This window comes from Colossoma macropomum, unplaced genomic scaffold (genome assembly GCF_904425465.1).
Source record: "Colossoma macropomum unplaced genomic scaffold, Colossoma_macropomum, whole genome shotgun sequence".
Classification (NCBI taxonomy): Eukaryota; Metazoa; Chordata; class Actinopteri; order Characiformes; family Serrasalmidae; genus Colossoma; species Colossoma macropomum.
Window position 1 is genome coordinate 119,896 of NW_023494796.1, and position 27,010 is coordinate 146,905.

At 40.8% G+C, this 27,010-nt stretch overlaps 1 long non-coding RNA gene and 1 pseudogene across 1 annotated transcript; one reads left to right on the top strand and one right to left on the bottom strand.

Annotated features, from left to right (window-relative positions):
* Positions 1–1,382: 1,382 nt before the first annotated feature.
* Positions 1,383–25,877, bottom strand: LOC118816943 (annotated as a pseudogene).
* Positions 23,819–24,169, top strand: LOC118816944. The gene is made up of 2 exons (XR_005007924.1): positions 23,819–23,863; positions 23,967–24,169. It is a non-coding gene; the product is annotated as an uncharacterized LOC118816944 (long non-coding RNA).
* Positions 25,878–27,010: the final 1,133 nt, after the last annotated feature.

A 27,010-nucleotide genomic window follows, 5' to 3' on the forward strand; every position in this document is an offset into this window, starting at 1 on the left:
ATCACTCTGCTGAAATGTCGATGCTAAGCAACGACTTTGACAGCTGTAGGAGACGCTCAAGCCATTTGAATATTTTTACTTCTTACTTTGCCACAAAGAGAAAATGGACACTTTTGATCAAATTTGACCGACAGCCGATTTGGTCAGACTCTGAAGATGAGGCTACACCACTGAGCAGCTTTTCAGTCGGCAGCTTCAGAACAGCTAAACAACCTGGAATCAGCCAGAAATGAGCCCAATACCATTCGCCAAACTAAACAGGCTGTAAGATGCTTTACAGACTGACTGGAACAAAACAACATCAATACTGATCTGGCAAAAAATGACAAAACTGAGCTGAACTTGATATTGTGGCAGTTTTATGGTTCAGTCTGTAGTTCAAAAGGCAAGGCTTACAGCAGACTGAGCAGTGAGTGAGCAGAGCTCGTTACTGTGAACATGAAAAGATATTCACAGCCCAGTTTGTTTATTTCTTACTTTATTTATTTAACTGTTGTATAAAAGCAATAGAACACTCGAGTTCTAGGGGGCAAAAAGCATTTAAGGGGTTAAAAGGGAGAGGGGGGCATGGTGCACTGCTCCAGCATGGATGGCTGTTCATTCTGAATCTGTTTACTTTGTTACATCAAACAACAAATTATGTAACACTTTTAGCTCTGATAATATTCATATCCTAACCACAATGAAAGATGGAAAAGCTTCCACAGCGCAGCTGCTGATATTTTGGTTTATGTCATTGTTTTTGAACTTTATGAAGCAAATTTAAACTTTATATGGTGAACTTTTTACACAAACTATATCAATAATTACATATAATGCAATTAAAACAGTATCAATCAACATAATTTATATTTTTATGTCTTCATTGGTTTAATGTAAATGTTTTGCTTTACTTTAATACCCTGAAGTTTCAGCTCCAGATCATCAGGTGCTGCTGATGGGGTTGTGGTGTAGACCAATCAGATCAGGTTATTAAGACATAATTTAAAAATTCTGTTCATCCATGTTCAGTCATTTATTCTACTCAATGTTTGGAAAAATTAAACTTTTAGTCCCTTTTTTTAATCACAACCGCTAAGTTTAACTGTTTATTTTGATCTGCAGTCTGACAAAACTACAAACAGAGCTGAATGACCTTATTTTACCATCAGAAGCTTTACTTTAAAATGAAGTGCAGTACAATTTAGCAAGAAAGTTAAAAATCAAGCAAAAAAGAGAAAAAAGTCTGTGAAGTGTTTTCCTTACACTGAGATCACAATCAGAATTCCTTGAAGGCCAGAATGGGTTAAAGATTTCAGATCAGATATTCACCAATATCGTTATTACCTTTCGAACAATATATGTTCATGAGATTAAATCAGACTTAATCATCCACAAAAACATCTAAACGGGTATTATTTTTATTGAAGCATCATAAACCTGATCAAAAAACAAACATCATAGACAAAAACACAAACTGTTAAAACTGTCATATTAAGATGTTGTAGCAGGAAAGGGAGGACAATGGCAGTAGCAAAAGCTTCTGGACACAAGTGTCTCACTATGAATCTAATTCCTGTCCTGTTTCTCCTCGTCCTCCTACTCAATGGCCGTGATCAGCTCCTCACTCCACATTCAGCTCTGGACTGCAGGGAGACCAGCTCTACTTCTCTTTCTGGACTGCAGCTGCTGCTGCTTACTGCTGACCTGTAGACACCAATGCACCACAGTAATGACCAGAATACTCTCAATACATACATACATACATACATACATACATACATACATACATACACACACACACACACACACGGATATATAGATTGGACACAGCAGTGTTGCTGGACTTTTTAAACACTGTGTCCACTCACTGTCCACTCTATTAGACACTCCTACTTTGTCGGTCCACCTTGTAGATGACCTTGTAGGTCATCCTCTAGTCCTACATCAGTGGTCACAGGACGCTGCCCACAGGACGCTGTCGGCTGGATATTTTTGGTTGGTGGACTATTCTCAGTCCAGCAGCGACACTGAGGTGTTTAAAAACTCCAGCAGCACTGCTGTGTCTGATCCACTCAGACCAGCACAACACACACTAACACACCACCACCACGTCAGTGTTACTGCAGTGCTGAGAATGATCCACCACCCAAATAGTACCTGCTCTGTGAGGGTCCATGGGGGTCCTGACCACTTAAGAAGAGGGTAAAAGGGGGCTAACAAAGTATCAGAGAAACAGATGGACTACAGTCTGTAACTGTAGAACTACAAAGTGCACCTATATAGTAAGTGGAGCTGATAAAATGGACAATGAGTGTAGAAACAAGGAGGTGGTCATAATGTTATGCCTGTTCGGTGTATGTATGTTTATATAATTACGAAGTTAAAGAAAAAAGTGGAAAAGGTTCTTATTCAGAAGAACTATAGCATGTACAATACAATGCGCGTAATAAAGTATAGCTCAAGGCAATATGGTTATATATGATGAATACGTGATGTAGCAAAGAAATAGTGCTGTTAAGTGTCTGTGGTGTGATGCTGTAATAGTTTAAATATTTGCAAAATGTCTATAAGATCCACATCAAAAATTGTGAAAATGCAGCTTTAAACCAGCAGGTTACCTGTGACGATGATGGAGAGAGGTTCACTCTCAGAAGAGAAATCATGGATGAAACTTCCATGAGACCATTTAACTTCAGGCCACTGACCCTCCGTAACTCGAAAGTTTTCAATCTGAAGGGTCACTTGGTTCTCATAGACACAGCTGTAGTTCCCCTGGTGGGAATCATCGGCAGCAGGAAAGAAGAAGGAGGCTGAATGATTGACAGCTGTTTTGGTGTGGCTTCTGTTGTTCCGGGGCAGTTTGAGGTAGAAGGAGCCTCCTGGGTACTGTGGCTGAGTGGAGCAAGTGATGGTGAAGCTGTGACCCCTGAACACCTCTGGCTCCTGGAGACCCCTGGACCCTCTTACGGTAGTAGAGAGAGAGATGGTGGGCTGGTCCAGAAGACCTGTGGATATACATTTAAACATATCATTAAATCTTCACTATGTCAGTTTTGGTGATTTGGAGACCTCTGTGGTGGAAATGTGTAATTGCATGCCACATTACTTTGTAACGCGGATTGTGTTTTGGACATTTTCCCTCAGCAGATGACTCTGATGACTGCGAGTGCGTTGAAAGAGAATTCAGAGGGAACTCAGTCAAAACTTAGCGAAGGGCGTGTCTTCCGCAGATTTGAGTGAATTATCTACTATAATAACTACAATAATGTTGATTTCGCTTTCGGGACTTAAACCCAGAACCAGGCCTCTTTTTTTTACTTGTGCATGTGATGTTAATAAGCATGGTCAGGAAAACTCGACCGGACATCTCTGACTTTTAAATCTTTTTTTCAGTATTTAAGCAGCAGAGGACTGACTCAGTAATTCTCTTACTGTTGGTGCAGCTTTCATTTTTCAGAATGTAGAGTTCTGGTTGCTCGTAGAGATGTTTTAGTTTTTAACGTCAATCATACTTTTCTCCAAATGTAAACCTCCTTTTGAGGCACTGAATTACCTGAACAGATCACTCCAGCAGAGGTCCTGGACATGGAAATATCATCAACTGCACATTCTTTCAGTCCAGATTCAGATCCACTGCAGGAAATCCGGACATCATCTTCGGATGTGCTCTTCTCCAACTCTCGATATGTAACTGCAACTGCAGAGCCACAGTCCAGCTGTCTGCATACAACAGCAGCCTCTGTCATTGACCATCCTAGTGCTTCCAGTGTCCTCCACTTCTTGTCATGAAGCATCACAGTTCCAGCACAGCGGCTGCTCCCGTCCACCAGTTTCACATCTTAAGGAGAGAGAGGATAAAAAGACAAAGATGAAGAGCCTTAACTGTGTATTTATGCAAACCGTTAAAATTGGATTCTTTCACATATTCTGCATAATTCCTACATTGACAGGTGAGTCCCACAGCTTTGCCATGCGTGCAGTTCTGCTCCTCTCTGTCTGAGGTGCTACAGGTAAGGAGACTCTTCTCTGTGCCTTTACACTGGTTCCAAATGGGTGTTTCCCTTCTCCAAAGAGCGCCCCTTGTAGAGTTAGTGGAGTCCCACAGCCCAGCTCCCTACAGACTACCTCTGCATCCTGCTGGTCAAAGCCAGCCTCACATACTGAGGTCCAGGACTGATGGGACTTCACCTCCAGTCTCCCAGAACAGAGTCCAGCTCCATCCACGAGCCTCACAGAGTCTGCGAACATACAGGTCAGTACAGAGTGAGAGGTAAAGATCAGAAACAAACCATTTTTTGATGAAATGTTACGTTGAACCTCAGTATAAAATCATACAGATACATCAGCCCAAATTTGCCTTTCACCTTTGTAATAAACAATGTGCAACTTCATAACGTTCATAATCATTATGTGATGCCGTTGCACTGTCCATTTTATCTTCATGTGACTGTTTTTGTGGAGAGGTCTGAATTGTTTTCACAGCAGGAGGTTTTATACAGCTCTCCTTTCTTCCCTCATTGCTCACTAGCAGCTCAACACAGAGTCGCAACATTTCACTCACCGAAAGCCAATGGTGTCCTAGTAATAACAGAGTTCCAGGAACAGGATATTTTATTTGATTGTACTGAGTCTAGTCAACGGAATGACCACTAGGGCGCCTGCAGAAAGGCGGTTAAGCATGGTCCACCCAGCTCAGGACTTGTATGACAACATTTAAAGATGAACCAAAGCTGTTCTGAAGACAAAGGATGGCTCTACTCCTTATTGGCCATGTGACCTTAATATACTGCTACATTTTTCATTATGTCCACCCTGTGTACACATGGGTTAGGTTTGAAGTATTACTCTCTACAGTGAGCCACGGACTGAATAAAACAGCTATGTTATATATATTCTGATTCTGCGTGTCATTTAAAGATCTGCATACACTAGCAGCCTCCAACTGATGGTATGCTGATGACATCACAGTCACGCTGCCACCATTTTGGTAAGCAACTAAGTCAGCAAAGCCATAACCGATCCAGCAAAGGCAGTAAAATGTTTTTTTAAAACACATTTAAAGCACATTAACCAGTATATTTGAGAGTACTGACTTGATTTTATTTGATTTGTGGTTGTAGTGATGACAAACGGAGACTAAAATCTAAACGGATAATATTTCCCACTGTGTTATTATTTTTGCGTTCTGAACCACATAGTATTACACTAAATAGTGTGCAAAAAATAGCACATATCCCATTAGAAGTGCACTCAATAGTGTAGTAGGTGAAGTACAGAAGTGTGTGGTTTGGGATGCAGCATTATATCAACAGCTCCAACGGCTGATGTAGCTTCACTGCGCTGCTTAGTAAACATCTTCAAGCGAAAGTTATTGTTGATTAGGGATCATTTATTTATTTATTTATAAACTGATGCATTTATTGAGGTAAGCCAATGTCAGCTTCGTATTCACCAACTTTCGTCCTACATTTGAGGCACCTCAGTGTAACTGCAGCACCATTTTAGGTGGAACGGAACGTTCAAATGAGTGGCTGGTGACTAAGAAGCGGACTTAAGCTTGATGTATATTTATATGAGCTACTATTTAAGAGCTTTGGCAGCTTCGGTAGCCACTTTTATTAGTTTTTGTAAAATATCATGCACTGGAACTCTGGAGATATGCAGGGTTTACGGATCCACCAATCTAGCTAATCATCTCACAGTGTATTCTGGAGATGCATCTAAAGCATCTACATATCTTTAAATCTTTTTCGTGGTCATTCTGGTCTATTTTGCTCAGTTTTTATCTACCTGCAGGGGTGTAACTGCAGTAACGGTGATGAGACGAGCTCTATCAGAGCACAGAGTCACAGTTCTCTTACCAACATGGTGACATAGTATTTGATTTTCATTAAGAAGACCATGAATAGGTCATTTTTTCATTCGTTACAGGAAAATGCACACAAATGAATCAGACATACACTGATCAAATGGACCTGACTAACTTTCCTGATTCCTGCATTGCTACATTGACTGCATTCCTGATTTTTAAAAAGAGCGTAATTCACTTACGTGTTATGAGATCCCAAAATGTGAAGAAACAGATATGAAATGAAATGTGTTCAGTCTAAGTTGACAGTTTTTGCTGTCTGTGTCCTTCAGTCAATAATCATTTTCTACAGAGCCCTGCTAGAAAATCACTCCAACATCTTCTTTCATTGGCTGCATTACCTGAACAGATCACTTCAATTTGGTATGCACTATCATAAGTATTCCAGCATTCCCTCAGTGCTGATTCGGATCCTGTACATTTAACCCCAACATTGGGTCTGCTCATATACATCCCAGATTTTTTATTTGTAGCAGCAGCAGCAGAGCCACAGTCCAGCTGTCTGCACACCACAGCAGCCGCTCTCATGGGCCATTCATCTGATCTCACTTTCCTCCACTCTTCACTATGAAACATCTCAACGTGTCCAGCACAGCGGCTGCTCCCACCCACCAGTCTCACATCAACAGGTTCTGGACAGACAGGAGAGAAAGATGCTGCTCCATTATCACAGAAAGACACATTAATCCAGATATATTTATTATCATTAAACTACTTTCCTTCTTACTGTTTATTTTGTGTAATCCTACCTGAACAGGTGAGTCCCACAGCTTTGTCACGTGTGCAGATGTTCTCTCTGTCTGAGGTGCTACACTTAAGGAGGTGGTCCTCTGTGCCTTTACACTGGAACTGTTGGTCTGGAACGGGTGTTTCCCTTTCCCAAAGAGCGCCCCCTGTAGAGTTAGTGGAGCCCCACAGCCCAGCTCCCTACAGACTACCTCTGCATCCTGCTGGTCAAAGTCAGACTCACATACCGAGGTCCAGGACTGATGGGACTTCACCTCCACTCTCCCAGAGCAGCGTCCAGCTCCATCCACAAGCCTCACAGAGTCTGAGAGGACACAGGGCAATGCAGAGTGAGGAGTGAAAGAGTATAGAAGAATGGAAGATGTCATTTTAAAGATTTTAATTTCATTTGATCATATTTCCTCATTTTGAACAAGTATTTTTCTTTTTTAAAGATCCCCATTGCACACAGCTCAGGACTTGTATGACAGCACTGGAAGAAACACTACAGCCCTGACCATGATTGACCTACTTCTCTTTGTGTATGTGATTTCAATAGATTGATGCAGTGCAAAATCAGAGACCATTTAAATCATTTATTTAAATCCCACTCAAATCAGCCATTAAGAACATGTTCTTCATTTTTCAGCATCAGGGAAAAAAGCAGAAAACACTTCTAATAGAAGAGGAAATCATTTTCCAAAGCTCAGTTGTCAAAGGTTATTGCAGTTTCTGCTTTTCTCAAATCCAAGCAACCCCAAATATATTCAGTGATCTTGAGGTCTGGACTCGCTTTGCAAATTTTCTTTCTTTTTGTCTGTTTCTTTTTCTCAGTGGCTTCTTGACAGCTATGCATCCTTTCAGACCCATAGCATTGAGTTGCCATCTCACAATCAGTGGCAGATCTAGAGTTTTATCAGGGCTGGCAAATGCTGGCTGGGTGGCTGGTTTGTAGTTTATGTATAAGCTGTTCTGAACAACCGTGTTTTGAAAAATCTACTGATTCCAGTTAAACGAGTTAAAAGTCTGAAATGTGTTTTCAACCCTGACTTTGAACTAATTTAGCAAAACAATCCAAATATACCAACTCCTATAGACATTGTGTAGACATGTATCCTATTCGCAGCTGTGTAATTTGATTACCATAGTAAAACAGTTAGTAACACTTTACTGTAGGGTGCTGTTCATAAGGCTACATGACACCTACATAAGGTTGTCATCACAACTGACATAACCCTACATAACTGTTTATAAATGCTTGTTCCAATAACGTCATTCGCTATAAGGTTACATTTGCCAATTTTGATAAAAAAAGTCAGCTAAAGTAGCCTTTATGACAGATGATGCCTGTTGTAATAAGCATTTATAAACAGTTATGTAGGGTTATGTCAGTGGTAATGACAACCTTATATAGGTGTCATGTAGCCTTATGAACAGCACCCTACAGTAAAGTGTTACCAAACAGTTACTGAACTGAACAGAACAGTTATTCGCATTGAGAATGTTCCTAATTAAGACTTGGATACACTAGAGACCTGAAATTAGAGGCAAGATACAACAGAGTCTCACAGTAATTTGTTGAGGTGAACTTTATATAACTTGTGCAGATTTCTCTTTAAATGAACCGTCCACACTAAAAGCAGCTCAGTAAATGCAGACCTTAGGAGCAGAAAGAGACCGATCTGACCAACTGTTTCCCAGAGTGCTGCTGCAAAAACTCATTTGCACCACATTTCTCATTTTGCTGAATTACCTGAACAGATCACTTCAGCAAGGAACCGCATATGATCATCTGGAGTAGTCTTGCATTCCCTCAGTGCTGACTCAGATCCTTTACACTCAATCTGAAGACTAAATGGACCTCCAGGTCCAGTGTTTCTCCGTGGAGCTGCAACAGCAGAGCCGCAGTCCAACTGTCTGCACACCACAGCAGCCTCTTTTATAGACCACTGAACTGCTGACACGCTTCTCCACTCTCCAGTATGAAGCACCTTCAATGTTCCAGCACAGCGACTGCTCCCATCCACCAGTTTCACATCATCAGGCTCTGGACAGAGGGGAGAGAAAAGATGCTCACTGCATTAGTTACTATTCACAGAGGAAAACATCCAAAATCAGACATATTCATTAAAACATTTTTAAAAATACGTGAGATTTACATAACACATACATGAATAGGATTTAAGGTATCAGTAAATTTAAGGTGGTAGTGAATTTAAGGCATCAGTGAAATTAAGGTGACAGTGGAATTAAGCGAGTGCTAAATTTAAGGTAGCATGATGTTTAAGGTGGCAGTGGATTTAATGTATCAGTAAATTTAAAGTTTAAAGAGAATTTAAGGTGGATTTACCATAGCAGTGGAATTAAGAAGGCATTTAATTTAAAGGAGCACTGGGTTTAAGGTGGCTGTGAATTTAAGGTGGCAACAGATTTCAGTTACGTCCTCCTGAAACAAGGACAGTACATCGTCCGGATATCTCTGAAATACATGTTGGCTACTGCATACTACATCCTGCTTTTGGGCACAATCAGTACACGAGCAGTATGTAGTAGGCTATTTTGAACACAGCCACTGTCCACAATTCAGTTCAAACAGAGTTCAGAGTTCAGTATAGATTCAAACAGTGTTTCATCTGCTTAGGACTGAATTTAGAACAGAAGCTCTTACGCAACAACACTTCTTAAGTTCCTAATCTTATCATTAACTCCAGATAAGAAAACAGTGTTACACAAACATTCTAACTAGACTAAACCTCCAAAATACTGTCTTAACTTCTGTTTTAACCGTCTGTTTCTACTGTTTTATGCAGTGAGAGGCAGCGCAGTTCACTGTCACTGGCATAATGATGCTACATTTATCTACACTGAAAACAGTGCTTTGAACTGTGAGGGTTTTTTCTAACAGTGTTTTAAAAATCTCAGGTGCTGCAGACTCGATCTCCACCGTCCCTCTTATTACCTTTGTGTGTTAATGTTGATGAAAACTCATCAGATGAAATATTACAGTGATGGTGGTGAATAATGAGCAGACAGAGCTGAACGTGTCTGTTTATTAGGAGGAATAACGTTAGCGCGCTCGGCTAAAGCGTTTAGGAAACTGAAACTGAAACTGTGGGGCGGCGACGCTCTGATAAACAGCATAAAGCGCCATCACAATATTCTTAAGTTCAGCATCTATTATCATATATGCAAAACGGAGAGCTCAGTTCCAAACATATTTCACAGTCACTGGTGTTGTATGAATGTGGTGTAACACCAGTGACGGTGACTCCAGTGACATTCCGGTTAAAACTGTAAATCGGTTCATTACCTGATCAGGTGACCTTGTGCAACTATTTAAAATCAATAATAAAAATGTGGCATTATTCTGACAATCTTAATTACCCAGCGGTTAAAGCACGTAACACCGGTGACACATAGAACTTTTGTGCTGCCTGATAAACAAAATTATTAATAAATTAATGAAATATAGTGAGCGAGGTGTGACTCGCCTTCTCAGGCCTTAAGATGCTTCGTCTCTGATGGGCCTTGACCCAAAGAAGCAGTTTAATAGAGCTGAAAATACTGTATTAAAATGTAAAATAAGAGTCCTGATAACACCAGTGACCAAAATCTCTGTGACAAATGTACATTGTTAATAAAATGCACATTTTTTTAAACATAGTATAACGTTCATGATATAAAAAGTAAACATGAATCTGTTTTATATAAATTCCTGAGTTAAACCTGTTAAAATTTTGTTTCATATTAAAAACGGTTTCTCAGATGTTGAAAACTGGTTTTGTGACGAGCTGTTTTACAGATGCAGAGCGTCTATGAAACAGGATAAAAAAAAAGAGAAAAGTCAGAGAATCATATGGGAAAAGTGTTATTTAATCTTAGCTCAACTGTGTAAATATACGACTTTTGGAGCTGTGCCTAAAATTTTAAGCGTTCTTTTAAGCCCTGCAACCTTTGTGACATGGACACTCCAAAAGGAGAATAACCCAAATATACACAAACATACCAAATGATTAAGCTGCTAAATCCAAACAACAGACAGCACAGAGTTCAGTATTGATTCAAACAGAGCTCAGAGTTCAGAACAGGATCTACAGAGCGAGCGTGCACAGAACTACAGCTCCCATCAGCCCCACAGCCAGACGAACCCGTAAAGAGATGTTTCTCAGTACCAACAATGCAAAGCTCGTTCTTAAAAAGTTACATGGCAAAAACGAACTCGCAAGAAGTTTGGAGAACGCATGTACAGCAGTTTGAGATGTGCTGTGTTCTTGCTACCCCAAGCTCAGCTGATTTCACCAGCATTAAGCCACCATTCAGTAGCCTGTAAATTCAGAATGTTACACCTGGAATTCAAAAACACTCCCACACGTCAGTAAGTGTGTGTGTGAGTGAGCTACGACAGTGAGAGCTTCTACTGTAAGTTACAGCACTACTGCCTGAGTCCTACCTGCAGTGGAGCAGACGACCATCAGTATCACTGCAGTTAGCACGGCTGCTGGATGCTGGAGCTCCATCATCTACAGTCCAGCGTCTCTGCACGTCTGTATGAGGCGAGTGTGTCCGCTGGACTGAGTGAGAGTATTTGAGCACACTGCACCCCTTTTATCTGTGTTTTTGGGTTTGCTTTCTCTGCTGTAGCCCCTCCCAGTGGTGCTGTTAGTTCAACCTGTGACCTTAAAAGGAACAGGGTCAGTGAAAGGTGAAGCTCCAGCTCTAATGCTGCATTTAAGGGGGGGTCGAAAACTGGGAGATAACAGGGCCCAGTCCCATTTCTGATTTTTACCCCTGACCCTTGTTTTTGAGTGTTACCTTGCCCCTTGATTGAAATCTTCACCTACGAAATGGGACCCGCAGAAAGTGCTCTGTAGGCAACCCTGCCAATCTGCAGTGATGACAGAGGAGGGTAAAGTTCAGCTCCTCACCAAACAAAGACGGTCCATGTAGTCAGTCTGACGGGGTCATGTTAGGAACGTCAATGGACGTCCAATAGTGGTCTATTAATAACATCAATAGACGCTTCACTTTTAACATAATACCAATAATATGACGGTCATGATAATAACAGTACCACTACCATTGCTGCTGGCCTACCACTACTATCACTAATAATGATAAGAAGAAGATGAAGAAGAAGAAGAACCGACAAAAAGAAAGCTGTATTCAGGGTAAAGTTCAGCAAACTCACTGAGATATGCCTTCAAGAGAGGCATATGATTCCCCCCCACCCCCCATCAACGTCTAAATCATTCAGATAGCAAGCGACTCCGATCAGGATCTGTGAGATCCATGAAACAGTCACACTCATTTAGAGGAACTGGTCTAATAGGGTCTGGCTGCAGACATGCACTCTCAGCCAGATGCAGATATATATACAAATATACATATGAGCTGCATTGAATGCAGCTTTTCTGTTTGAAAAATCACACCAGATGTTGCAATTGGCAGTGCAGATGATGAAAGGAATATCTGCTCAATAATAGATATAAATAATATATATGTAAAATCATAAAACTCGATTCCTCCGATTCCTCCTGGTTCGGTCTCTCTAAGGGCTTAAGTTTATTGGCTCCTCCTTAAAGGAGATGTTACTCTTGCGTCATTTCCCCTGTCTGATGAGGTCGGCTCAGCGTAGCCATAGATGAGCGCTCAGCTCACTATATCATGAATAATCCCAATGAAGCGAAGGGGCTACGAACACATAGGCTTTAAGTGTCGTTGTTGGTTGTAATGTGTGAAGTAATTCTCATTATGAATATGCATGTATGTCTAGATTTGAGGCATCCCATTGGCAGAGAACTTAGAAACGTGTAAATGTGTTTTTTTGTTACGTGATCACGACTAAATTTCACGTGTTAATGTGCAAAATGTTATTAACGTGTTAACATACATGTTTAAACATGTTTTGAGCCAAAGGCCTTACATGTTTTGTGTTTCTATAAAGTACAACTAACGTTAACTTTGTTTTTTAGGACAATCTTCTCCAAAAAAGTTCATGCATTTAGTGACACCAGGACTGTAAAAGTTTTAGAAACCTGGCTTGTAGTTTTATGGCCAAACTATAAGAGTGTTGAGTGCAGAAACAGAGCTATTCAACAACCAGAGGACCCAGCAAGGATCTCTTATTCCATCAGAATATGTTTAATTGAATGAACGATAAGGAAAATTTAAACACATTACACTTTGATGACTGAATCATGAAGTTGTACCACTGTATAAATTCATTTCTTTCTGTTATGTACTTTTCAGTTTAAATCTATTATTTCTTTATTTGTATGATTTATTTATTTGTAGGAGTAGTAAACCAACAAACAGGTTTGCTATATTGTCACTTAATACTGGGTATTTCATATTTTAATCTGTGAATATTATTAAAACTTTGTTCTAGCCCATATTGAAATATTCATATTGAAGTGTCCTTAACCTATTAATAAATGAATTGAATTAGAAAGTTTGCTTTCTGGATGTTTCAGATACAGCCCTGCTGCTGCTAACTATGTAGTTTTTGTAGCGCTGGCTGGCTCACCAGACCACCACAGATTTTGGGGATGCAGGACCCAAGTGCCAAGCTTTTGTACAGCAGATAGATAAGCTGTATAAGGATAAGGACTTCAGCATCTGATGAGTCTGGGGATCAAACCTGGGCCCTATTGGTGCTGTGCGAGCGCTCTACCGCTCTACCACCACAGCTGTGGTGAATGGCCCGATGGGACTGCCCAAAACCGGGCAATGGGCAAGTGTAAACCCACCCGTTTTTGTCAGGCAGGAAAAAGAACAAAGGACGCCAGAAAACTGGCTCTCAGACGTTGAGGGAAAATGAAGTAACTGAAAAAGGACAAATGACTTTCCCAACAGAAACAGGACCAAAAAACAGAACAGAGAGTTGTTTATTTATTTATTTATTTATTTATTTGAGAGCAGAGAAGGAAATCTCAAGAGGAGGCTGGAGAAAACCCAAAAAGTGAGGGGGAGTGCGAAACTCTCAGCCCTCTTACCAAAATTACCAGCCGTTTCTGTTGGCTCACAATGAGACAAAGACACAGCAACGTGTGTCTTCTTCTCTGTGCTTTAAAGCCCTCTGCCCAGGTGTAGGACATTGGGCTTGATTGGACCTGGGAGGTGCGCGTCACCTCCCTCTGGTGGCCGGCAGCGCTGCGGCCCTGGAGCCAGCCCTTACAGTTTTTGAGTATTTTTTTTTTTTACCATCCTTTAAGATGATAATGAATAATTTTTCAAGAGCTGAACCAATTTTTAGAACCAGGAGAACAACTTCTTCTCAGTACAGCAGCCTGTAAGCCACGTTTTCAAATATTCCAGTTTTTGAGATGTGAAAATACAAAGATGGACTAGCTGTTTACTCAGTTCTGAGCAGGTGATTGACAGCAAGAGAAACTCAAGGCTTCACTGAACTGTCCTACTGCAGAACAGTAAAGAGGAAGTCAGTAGGAAAAGGAAAATGAAGACGAGGGATGATGTGTAAAGTAATGGTTAACTGCACAGTTCAACTGCAACTGTGAAATGAGTGATTCCATTGAAAAGGGAATAATTAGCCAGTTTTATCATAAGGTTTCGTACGTATGAATAAGTGTTAGTGATGGACCGATCCGCATTTTTACAGTTCCGTTCCGATTCACAATTGCCGATAAAGATACGGATTCAGATACAAGAGCTCTTTTTACTATAATATTGTCATTATTGTTGTTTAAAGTTGTGTTTAAGGTGTTTAATCTTCCAGTCACCGAGTAAATCTGTAATGGAGGCTGCAGCTGAACTGCTGGTGTGTCACCCTGCACTTTTTCACCTGACGCTCCGTTCTCTGTAGTGCAGAGTTCACCCAGTGTACAGTGAGACTTATTTAAACCAACAGATCTGTCCAGAATCTCCTATTGCTCTAGCAATTCAAAGTACAGGCTGATACAGTTTAAGGTCCTGTACAGACTCCATCACTCAAAAACTGAATTATCTAGGATCTACAGATCGGTGTCTTAACTTTGGGACAAATGTGAGATTGCAGGCGACACCTCGGCTCATCAGTTTTGATTCTGTCCAGTCTTACATGACTTTTGGCCCAATATATTTTATTTCTTTGTAATCTTTCTAATCTACTTGATCTCCAAGTGTCTCCTGACCCTGTTGTTCTTGCGATTTGTGGCTATTCTATAGTCTATAGCTGATTTTTCCCGAATTCAGCAGCAGGTTCTAATGACCAGTATGGTCGCTGTCAAAAAGGTCATTTTTCTTAACTGGAAATCATCCTCAGCCCCTTGCATTAAAAGACGGCTGTCTGAGATGACACACATTATCCAGATGGAGAGATTGAGATGCTGCAAAAAAAAGCTCAGACACATTTTTCATTTGATGTGGAAGTTCTGAGACAAGTTAGAGGGACCTTAGTTATGTTTTTCTTTCATTCTCTCCCTCCTTTTTTTTTTTTTTCGTCTGGATGTTAGATTGGGGTCGGATATGTGAGTGTATTCAGAATGTTTCTGTTTATGTTAAAAATGTAATATTATAAATAAAATATTTTTAAAGATGCCTCACAGCCTGCAGGTGCTTTGCTATACACTGTAAAAAGTGGGACTGGGGTTAATTAATATTTAGTAAATAACTAATAATAAGCTCTGCATAATAAAAAAGACTATGTTCAGTTAGAAAACTGAGCTGAATCCAATCAATTTGAATGATTTATTAATTGTATTTTACACAGTTTTGGTTGAATAAAATCAGCTGTGATACATTGAGTAGAATTTACTTATGTTTTATGAAGAACAACAACGATGCAGAAAATTGATAGATTTTACTCATTGGGAGCTATTTGGTTTTAATCACCTCACACTTCCGCCCAACGCATTCTGTGCCTCATGGACAGCAGTGACTACATGTTTCAGGGGCTGCAGTCCCCCAACTTCCCAAAGGTCAGACCTTTTTAATTATTGCAAGGAAACAAACAACGTCCAAGTATGTTGCTGTAGCAGCTACCACACATGTCAAAAGTCCTGTGCTGTAAGTCAGATTTAAGCTCCAGCTAGCTAATGCATTTTAGTGTTGATTAGCATAGAAGCACAGCCTGGACTTAAATTACAGATTTTAGTGTTGAGGTGCGGACAGAGGCGAGGCTCTCTGATGTGTCGGCAAAAGATATACTGGAAGATCCCACCTGTATTGAGGAGAGCGGATTACACCCGTATTGAGGAGAGCAGATAACACCCGCATTGAGGAGAGCAGATAACACCCGCATTGAGGAGAGCAGATAACACCCGTATTGAGGAGAGCAGATTACACCCGTATTGAGGAGAGCAGATTACACCCGTATTGAGGAGAGCAGATTACACCCGCATTGAGGACAGCAGATTACACCCGTATTGAGCTCCGAGGCGTCACCAACGTTTCCCCTGCGGAGGCGATAACTGCGCGCCTAGCGCCGCTTCTGGAAACTTCGACAGGATTTAAAATGTGTTTGGTGAATAAGTTATTGTTTTGACGCAGCAGCAGCTTTTCAATCTGATATTTATTCAAACTGAAGTCTGTAATTTGTGAATGTCGAACTCTTCATATGTCAAAACGACACTAAACATCTTGCTAACAGTTAAGGTAGCTAACGTTAGCTAACGCTAACTAGCTCGCTAGCTCGCCTCCTCTTTTAGTGACTGTTTGCTCTCACAAAATGAGAGAAAGTCACCTTTTAGCTAAATTACAGCTTTAAAGTGAGACGGTGTTGAATTTATGGTATAATAAACGTGTGTGTACACCTGTTAGAGTCGCTAGCTAGCTAAATAACCTAGCGTTAGCTAGCTTAGCTAGGTTACGTATGCGCGAGCTCAGGCTAAGTTAATAGCTCTGCTGGACGACCGGTTCACTCCGGCTGACCTGTGCTGACCATGATGGGCTCAGATCTGAACGGGAGGCGTCGAGAGACTGACTGGGGTTTGAATGACAGAAATGGAGAAACTAGCTAGGTTAGCTAACTGATGTGTGGGACTGTTAGCTCGGTGGCGATGCTTTTCTCACACGAGTTTAGAGGTTAAACACAGAAATCAAAGGGGAGCTGTACCTGTTTCAGTTGTTGAAGCTGGTCTTTCAAACCTTTACCAAATGTTTTATCTTTTACAGCCATAAATCTGCTGCTTCTGGTTCTCGACTGGGAATCGCCCCAGGTACTTTCATTTACAGTATTTTTATGGTGTTGCTTTTTGTAATATTAAAACATATTACGCCAAATAAACAAAACAAAGTATCAGAGAAACAGATGGACTACAGTCTGTAACTGTAGAACTACAAAGTGCACCTATATAGTAAGTGGAGCTGATAAAATGGACAATGAGCATAGAAACAAGGAGGTGGTCATAATGTTATGCCTGATTGGTGTACATACAAACAAAACTAATGAGAACAAGTGAGGGTGATGAGACTTGAGGAGAGGAGGATCTGTGTATCTGTCCATAATTGGTTGATGGTGGGCTTATGAGTGTAACATCAGGACCAGATGCATTATGGTCGTTGGAGTTCACAGGTGTGGAGAGGACTTCAGGGGAACTAAGCTACCAATCAACCATTTGTTAAGCAGTTTCAGTAACAATAATATATTGTTGTCGGAAGAAAACCTGGTATCTCCATTTTTGTGGCTTTCCAGTTTTTGACATAATTTGAAAATACCTGTTGGCCTTTACATTGTGTGTAAATGTCATGATGAAGGGACTAAAAGAAATGACCTAACATGACTTGGAACAACGTCTGGTTCCATTGACTTACATGAAAAGTACAGTAGGTTTTTTTCTTCTCCTGTAAAGTTAACATTTTGGAAGTTTTTTTTTCTGACAACAGCGATATACAGCTCAATTTCCCTCTAATTACATTCACTGTTCTGAACAGAGACTAAGTTAAAGTCTAGTCCTTATTAAAGTACAGCAAGATGATTCAAAGCATGGTTACCTTATTGATGGTCAGCTTTTTGACCCCTAAACACATACCAAGCAACCTTATATTAAAAAATACAACATAGTGAACACATAATACTTATTTCCTTTTGTTTTTTTAACCCCTTAAAATCCCACTAAGGCTTATTATTCAGTAGTTACAGGAACTTCAATGCAAACTGCCTGAGCTGTTCTTATAGACATGTGCAATAAAACTGGGCCTACCAGTGGTCCCTGGCCATTAAGTGGTTAAAAGGGGAGAGTGGGGCATGGTGCACTGCTCCAGCATGGATGGCTGTTCATTCTGAATCTGTTTACTTTGTTACATCAAACAACAAATTATGTATCACTTTTAGCTCTGATAATATTCATATCCTAACCACAATGTATGAAAGATGGAAAAGCTTCCACAGCGCAGCTGCTGATATTTTGGTTCATGTTACTGTTTTTGAACTTTATAAAGCAAATTTAAACTTTATATGGTGAACTTTTTACACAAATTATAGCATTAATTACATATAATGCAATTAAAACAGTATCAGTCAACATAATTTATACTGGTAATTATGATGTCTTCATTGGTTTAATGTAAATGTTTTGCTTTACTTTAAATACCCTGAAGTTTCAGCTCCAGATTATCAGTTGCTGCTGATGGGGTTGTGGTGTAGACCAATCAGATCAGGTTAATAATAATAATAAGCCTTTAAAATATAATTAAAGAATTCTGTTCCTTCATGTTCAGTGAAAGAGAGACAAAGGAAAAGCACAGAATCGTGGTTCACTTTATTGATCGTTTATTCTGCTCAATGTTTGGAAAAATGGAACTTTTATTAGTTGTATCACAACCGCTAAGTTTAGCTGTTTATTTTGATCTGCAGTCTGCAAAACTACAAACAGAGCTGAAATGACCTTATTTTACCATCAGAAGCTTTACTTTAAAATGAAGTGCAGTACAATTTAGCAAGAAAGTTAAAAAAACAAGCAAAAAACAGAATAAAAATATCTGTGAAGTGTTTTTTTTACACTGAGATCACAATCAGAATTCCTTAAAGGCCAGAATGGGTTAAAGATTTCAGATCAGATATTCACCAATATTGTTATTACCTTTCGAACAATATATGTTCATGAGATTAAATCAGACTTAATCATCCACAAAAACATCTAAACGGGTATTATTTTTATTGAGGCATCATAAACCTAAAAATCAAAAAAACAAACATCATAGACAAAAACACAAACTGTTAAAACTGTCATATTAAGATGTTGTAGCAGGAAAGGGAGGACAATGGCAGTAGCAAAAGCTTCTGGACACAAGTGTCTCACTATGAAGCTAATTCGTGTCCTGTTTCTCCTCGTCCTCCTACTCAATGGCCGTGATCAGCTCTTCTCCAGCTCCTCACTCCACATCCAGCTGCTCTTGAGCTCTGGACTACAGGGAGACCAGCTCTACTTCTCTTTCTGGACTGCAGCTGTTGTTGCCTCCTGCTGACCTGTAGACACCAATGCACCACAGTAATGACCAGAATACTCTGAATACTATTAATGATTAACACTCTCTGTGTAAATAAATATATATATATGTATATATATATATATATATATATATATACACACACACACATACATACAGACCGATCAGGCCTACAGGCCTAACATTATGACCACCTCCTTGTTTCTACACTCATTGTCCATTTTATCAGTTCCACTTACTATATAGGTGCACTTTGTAGTTCTACAGTTACAGACTGTAGTCCATCTGTTTCTCTGCATACTTTGTTAGCCCCCTTTTACCCTGTTCTTCAGTGGTCAGGACCCCCATGGACCCTCACAGAGCAGGTACTATTTGGGTGGTGAATCATTCTCAGCACTGCAGTAACACCGACGTGGTGGTGGTGTGTTAGTGTGTGTTGTGCTGGTGCGAGTGGATCAGACACAGCAGTGCTGCTGGAGTTTTTAAACACCTCAGTGTCACTGCTGGACTGAGTATAGTCCACCAACCAAAAATATCCAGCCAACAGCGTCCTGTGGGCAGCGTCCTGTGACCACTGATGAAGGACTAGAGGATGACCAACACAAACTGTGCAGCAGCAGATGAGCTATCGTCTCTGACTTTACATCTACAAGGTGGACTGACAAGGTAGGAGTGTCTAATGGAGTGGACAGTGAGTGGACACAGTGTTTAAAAACTGCAGCACTGCTGTGTCTGATCCACTCAGACCAGCACAACACACACTAACACACCACCACGTCAGTGTTACTGCAGTGCTGAGAATGATCCACCACCCAAATAGTACCTGCTCTGTGAGGGTCCATGGGGGTCCTGACTCTGATGACTGCGAGTGCGTTGAAAGGGAATTCAAGGAGAACTCAGTCAAAAGGCGTGGAGGGCGTGTCTTCTGTGGATTTGAGTGAATTATCTACTATAATAACAACAATAATGTGGATATCACATTCTGGACTTAAACCCAGAACCAGGCCTCTTTTTTTTAAACTTGTGCATGTGATGTTAATAGGCATGGTCTGGAAAACTTGACCGGACATCTCTGACTTTTAAATTATTCTTTCAGAATTTAAGCAGCAGAGGACTGACTCAGTGATGCAACTTTATTATTGAATTTTAGAATGTACTGAAATTTTAGAATGTATTGAACGTTTCAGAATGTACAGTTCTGGCAGCTGCTAGAGACGTTTTAGTTTTAGCTTCAATCATACTTTTCTCCAGATGAAAACCTCCTTTTGAGGCACTGAATTACCTGAACAGATCACTCCAGCAGAGGAACTGGACCAATATATCTCATGAACTGCACATTCCTTCAGTCCAGATTCAGACCCACTGCAGGAAATCCGGACATCATCTTCGGATGTGCTCTTCTCCAACCCTCGATGTGTAGCCGCAACTGCAGAGCCACAGTTCAGCTGTCTGCACACAACAGCAGCCTCTGTCATTGACCATCCATTTGCTTCCACTGTCCTCCACTTCTTGTCATAAAGCATCACAGTTCCAGCACAGCGGCTGCTCCCGTCCACCAGTTTCACATCTTAAAAAGAGAGAGAGAGTATAAAAAGTCAGAGATGAAGAGCCTTAACTGTGTATTTATGCAAACCGTTAAAATTGGATTCTTTCACATATTCTGCATAATTCCTACATTGACAGGTGAGTCCCACAGCTTTGCCATGCGTGCAGTTCTGCTCCTCTCTGTCTGAGGTGCTACAGGTAAGGAGACGGTTCTCTGTGCCTTTACACTGGAACTCTTTGGTTCCAAATGGGTGTTTCCCTTCTCCAAAGAGCGCCCCCTGTAGATTCAGTGGAGAACCACAGCTCAACTCCCTACAGACTACCTCTGCATCCTGCTGGTCAAAGCCAGCCTCACATACTGAGGTCCAGGACTGATGGGACTTCACCTCCACTCTCCCAGAACAGAGTCCAGCTCCATCCACGAGCCTCACAGAGTCTGCGAACATGCAGGTCAGTACAGAGTGAGAGGTAAAGATCTGTGCAAGAAACAACGTGAGACCTCATAATGTTCATAATCATTCAGGGATATAAAAGAAGCTGCCGTTGCACTGTCCATTTTATCTTCACCTGACTGTTTTTGTGGAGAGGCCTGAATTGTTTTCACAGCAGGAGGTTTTATACAGCTCTCCTTACTTCCCTCATTGCTCACTAGCAGCTCAACACAGAGTTGCAACATTTCACTCACAGAGAGCCAACGGTGTCCTAATAATAACAGAGTTCCAGGGACAGGATATTTTATTTGACTGTATTGTTTAAAACAATATCAGGGTTTAGTCAACAGAATGGCCACTAGGGGGCCTGCAGAAAGGAGGTTAACTTGTATGACAACATTTAAAAATGAACCAAAGCTGTTCGGAAGACAAAGGATGGCTCTATTCCTTATTGGCCATGTGAACTTCTGATTCTGGGTGCCATATAAAGATCTGCATACACTAGCAGCCTCCAACGGATGGTATTCTGATGACGTCACAGTCATGCCAAACCAGTGTATTGGAGTGTACTTACTTGATTTAATTTGACTTTGTGGTTGTAGTGATGACAAACGAACTAAAATCGAAACAGCTGATATCCCCTGCTGTGTTATTATTTTCGTGTTCTGAACCACATAGTACTACGTTAAATACAGTGCAAAAAATAGCACATATCCCATTAGAAGTGCACTCATTAGTGTTGTCTGTGAAGTACAGAAGTGTGTGGTTTGGGACGCCACATTAGACCAGCCTGCGAGATGTGATCAACAGCTCCAATGGCTGATGTCGCTTCATTGTGCTACTTAGTAAACATCTCCAAGCGAAAATTTGAGTTAACTGTTATTTATTGATTAGGGATTATTTATTGAGGTAAGTCAATGTCAGCTTCATATTCGCCACCTTTCGATATTCGTCCTACATTTGAGGCACCTCAGTGTAACTGCAGCACCATGTACGGAAAATTCAAATGAGTGGCTGGCGACTAAGAAGCTGACTTAAGCACACAAAATGCACACAAATGAATTAGACACACACTGAACAAATGGACCTGACTAACTTTCCTGATTCCTGCTTTGCTACATTGAAGAAACAGATATGAAATGAAAATGAAGTCTTGTGTAGTTATTTCTGTCTGTGTCTTTCAGTCAATAACCATTTTCTACAGAGCCCTGCTAGAAAATCACTCAAACATCTTCTTTCATTGGCTGCATTACCTGAACAGATCACTTCAATTTGGTATCCTCTATCATAAATCTTCCAGCATTCCCTCAGTGCTGATTCAGATCCTGTACATTTAACCCCAACATTGGGTCTGCTCATATCCATCCCAGATTTTTTATTTGTAGCAGCAGCAGCAGAGCCACAGTCCAGCTGTCTGCACACCACAGCAGCCGCTCTCATGGGCCATTCATCTGATCTCACTTTCCTCCACTCTCCAGTATAAAACATCTCAACGTCTCCAGCACAGCGGCTGCTCCCACCCACCAGTCTCACATCAACAGGTTCTGGACAGACAGGAGAGAAAGATGCTGATCCATTATCACAGAAAGACACATTAATCCAGATATATTTATTATCATTTAAACTACTTTCCTTCTTACTCATTATTTTGTGTAATCCTACCTGAACAGGTGAGTCCCACAGCTTTGTCACGTGTGCAGATGTTCTCTCTGTCTGAGGTGCTACACTTAAGGAGGTGGTCCTCTGTGCCTTTACACTGGAACTGTTTGGTCTGGAACGGGTGTTTCCCTTCCCCAAAGAGCGCCCCCTGTAAAGTTAGTGGAGCCCCACAGCCCAGCTCCCTACAGACTACCTCTGCATCCTGCTGGTCAAAGTCAGACTCACATACCGAGGTCCAGGACTGATGGGACTTCACCTCCACTCTCCCAGAGCAGCGTCCAGCTCCGTCCACAAGCCTCACAGAGTCTGAGAGGACACAGGGCAATGCAGAGTGAGGAGTGAAAGAGTATGGAAGAATGGAAGATGTCATTTCATCATATTTCCTCATTTTGAACAAGTCTTTTTTTAAGATAGTCTAACACCCCATTGCACACAGCTCAGGACTTGTATGACAGCACTGGAAGAAACACTACAGCCCAGCTCAAAACATCAGCTCAGTTCATTTTACAGCATCAGGGAAAACAGCAGAAAACACAGTTAACAGAAGAGGAAATCTTTTTCCAAAGCTCAGTCTTCAAAGGTGGTTGCAGTTTCTGCTTTTCTCAAATTCAAGTAACCCCAAATACATTCAGTGATCATTGAGTTGCCATCTCACAATCAGTGGCAGATCAGGGCTGGCAAATGCTGGCTGGGTGGCTGGTTTGTAGTTTATGTATAAGCTGTTCTGAACAACCGTGTTTTGAAAAATCTACTGATTCCAGTTAAAAGTTAAAAGTCTGAAATGTGTTTTCCAACCCTGACTTTGAACCAATTTAGCAAAACAATCCAAATACACCAACTCCTATAGACATTGTGTAGACATGTATCCTATACGCAGCTGTGTAATTTGATTACCATAGTAAAACAGTTACTGAACTGAATAGAACAGTTATTCGTATTGAGAATGTTCCTCATTAAGACTTGGATACACTAGACCTGAAATTAGAGGCAAGATACAACAGAGTCCCACAATATACTACATATATTACCACAAATACTAGTGATCTTTTAACACAGTAAAGGTGAAATTTGTCACGTATTCGGCCAGCCAGCCTCAGAACTACGATTCCCAGAATCCTCCGCCTCATCACCTGACTCCGGAAAGATCATCAGCAGCCTATCACCGCTCTAGTTCTCCTGAATATTGATCAAGTTCAGCTGTATCTTATCTCACATGATCTGTTTTAGTTAGTATATTAGCCCGGGCTATAGTCAGGTTCAGTGCGAGGTATTGCTTTCCTAGTGAAACTACTGAGCGTTCTTTCTGGTTTTGATCTCCCGTGTTTTGACCTTGTGTTTTGATTCTGTTTCTCGTATTCACTGATTTTCAGATTTGCCCTTTTGGTACTGTCGCCTGGTTTGTTGGATATTCGGTTTTTGACTTTTGCCTGTGTTTTGGACTTTGATCTACCTTGCCCTATTTTGTTATGATCGCCTTCTGTGTTTTGTTGCTGACTTTGGAACTGACCCATGCCTGTGTACTGACGACGATATCTCTGTCTGAATCCCCAAGTAAAGCTTCTTCACTGTTTTACATCCGCGAGCGTCTGCTTACTGGTCGCACGTTACAAACTTCATATAACTTGTGCAGATTTCTCTTTAAATGAATCTTCCACACTAAAAGCAGCTCAGTAAATGCAGACCTTAGGAGCAGAAAAAAAAAACTTGAAGAGACCAACCTGACCAACTGTTTCCCAGAGTGCTGCTGCAAAAACTCATTTGCACCACATTTTACATTTTGCTGAATTACCTGAACAGATCACTTCAGCAAGGAACCGCATATGATCATCTGGAGTAGTCTTGCATTCCCTCAGTGCTGACTCAGATCCTTTACACTCAATCTGAAGACTAAATGGACCTCCAGGTCCGGTATTTCTCCGTGGGGTTACAACAGCAGAGCCGCAGTCCAGCTGTCTGCACACCACAGCAGCCTCTTTTATGGACCACTGAACTGCTGACACGCTTCTCCACTCTCCAGTATGAAGCACCTTCACTGTTCCAGCACAGCGACTGCTCCCATCCCACCAGTTTCACATCATCAGGCTCTGGACAGAGGGGAGAGAAAAGATGCTCACTGCATTAGTTACTATTCACAGAGGAAAACATCCAAAAATCAGACATATTCATTAAAACATTTTTAAAAATACGAAAAATTTACATAATACATACATGAATAAGATTTAAGATATCAGTAAATTTAAGGCGGTAGTAAATTTAAGGTATCTGAAATTAAGGTGACAGTGGAATTAACAGAGCAGTACATTTAAGGTAGCATTAATTAACTCATTGGCTGATCAGGTGACCTTGTGCAACTATTTAAAATTAAATAATAAAAATTATATTTGCCATTATTTTGACACAATTTAAATGTTTATTAATTTATGTGCTGCCTGATATAGTGAGCAAGTGTGACTCGCCTTCTCATGCATTGAGCTGCTTCTTCTCTGATGTTTAATAGTTTCAGTTTAATAGAGGTAAAAATACTGTGCTAAAAGGTAACCTAAGATTCCTGATAACACCAGTGACCAAAATCTCTGATGACAATTTTTAAAAATAAAAATACATATTTTTTAAATGTAGTATAACATTAATGATATGAAAAGTAAACATGAATCTGTTTTATAGAAATTCCTGAGTTAAACCTGAAAAAAATATTGTTTTATATTAAAAACAGCTTCTCTAATGATGATGGTTGTATGACAAGCTGTTTACAGATGCAGAGCGACTATGAAACCCAAATATACACAAACGAACCAAATATACACAAACATACCAAACGATTAAGCTACTAAATCCAAACAACAGACAGCACAGAGTTCAGTATTGATTCAAACAGAGTTCAGAGTTCAGAACAGGATCTACAGAGCAAGCATGCACAGAACCACAGCTCCCATCTGTCCTGCAGCCAGACAAACACGTAGCTCAGCTGATTTCACCAGCATTAAGCCACCATTCAGTAGCCTGTAAATTCAGAATGTTACACCTGGAATTCAAAAACACTCCCACACGTCAGTAAGTGTGTGTGTGAGTGAGCTACGACAGTGAGAGCTTCTACTGTAAGTTACAGCACTGCTGCCTGAGTCATACCTGCAGTGGAGCAGACCACAAGCAGTATCACTGCAGTTAGCACGGCTGCTGGATGCTGGAGCTCCATCATCTACAGTCCAGCGTCTCTGCACGTCTGTATAAGGCGAGTGTATCCGCTGGACTGAGTGAGAGTATTTGAGCACACTGCACCCCTTTTATCTGTGTTTTTGAGTTTGCTTTCTCTGCTGTAGCCCCTCCCAGTGGTGCTGTTAGTTCAACCTGTGACCTCAGAAGGAACAGGGTCAGTGGAAGGTGAAGCTCCAACTGTAATGCTACGCTCGAGCATTCGCTCCTATTTCTATTTCTTTTTTCAAGTGTTACTTTGCCCCTTGGAACTGAGTTACAGGGGGTAATGATTGAAATCTTCACCTACGAAATGGGACCCTCAAAAAATGTTCTGTAGTGACCCTGCACATGATGACAGAGGAGGGTGAAGTTCAGCTCCTCTCTGCTGGGCTTTACCCAGTAAACAAAGATGGTCCGTGGATGTCCAAAATGTGTTTAAAAGTAGTCAGTCTACCAGGGTCATGTTATGAAGTCAATGAACGTCCAAACTCCATTTTAAAAAAGTCAGTTCATTGGTGATTTATTAATAACATCAATAGACGCTTCACTTTGAACATAATAAAACTGATAGTATGATGGTCATGATAATAACAGTACCACTACCATTGCTATCACTGATAATGATAAGAAGAAGATGAAGAAGAAGAACTGACAAAAAGAAAGCTGTATTCAGGGTAAAGTTCAGCAAACTCACTGAGAATTTAGGGAATCATATGCCTTCAAAGAGAGGGGGATGCCACAATTATTTATTGCCCATCCCTAATTCTTCAGAGATATGAAGCTGAAGTCACCAGCTTCTTGTTCGAACTTTCCTGTTCTACCTTAAATGGAGCAGCAGTTCTGACGCCTGAGACCTCCGTGAAGCTGACCCCCGTCTCATGTAGTCACAAATGGAATAAAAATAATCACTATTCATTTGTGCTTTTTGAAAAATTAAACATTTCATTTTATTTCTTGTGACATCACTCTGCCCCCCATGAACGTCTAAATTGCTCAGATAGCAAGCGATTCCGATCCGGATCCACTTTTCTTCTGGCAGATCCATTTAACAGTCGCATCCATTTAGAGGAATCGGTCTGGCTCTAGAACGGGTTTGGTTCACGACTCGGTTCTTTGTGATGTATAGACGTCTGAACAGCCAGTCTGGGGCGAGTTATTTTATCACTATATTATTTCATATTTGCCATACATTAAGCTATATTGTCTACATGTTTTGTCCAAG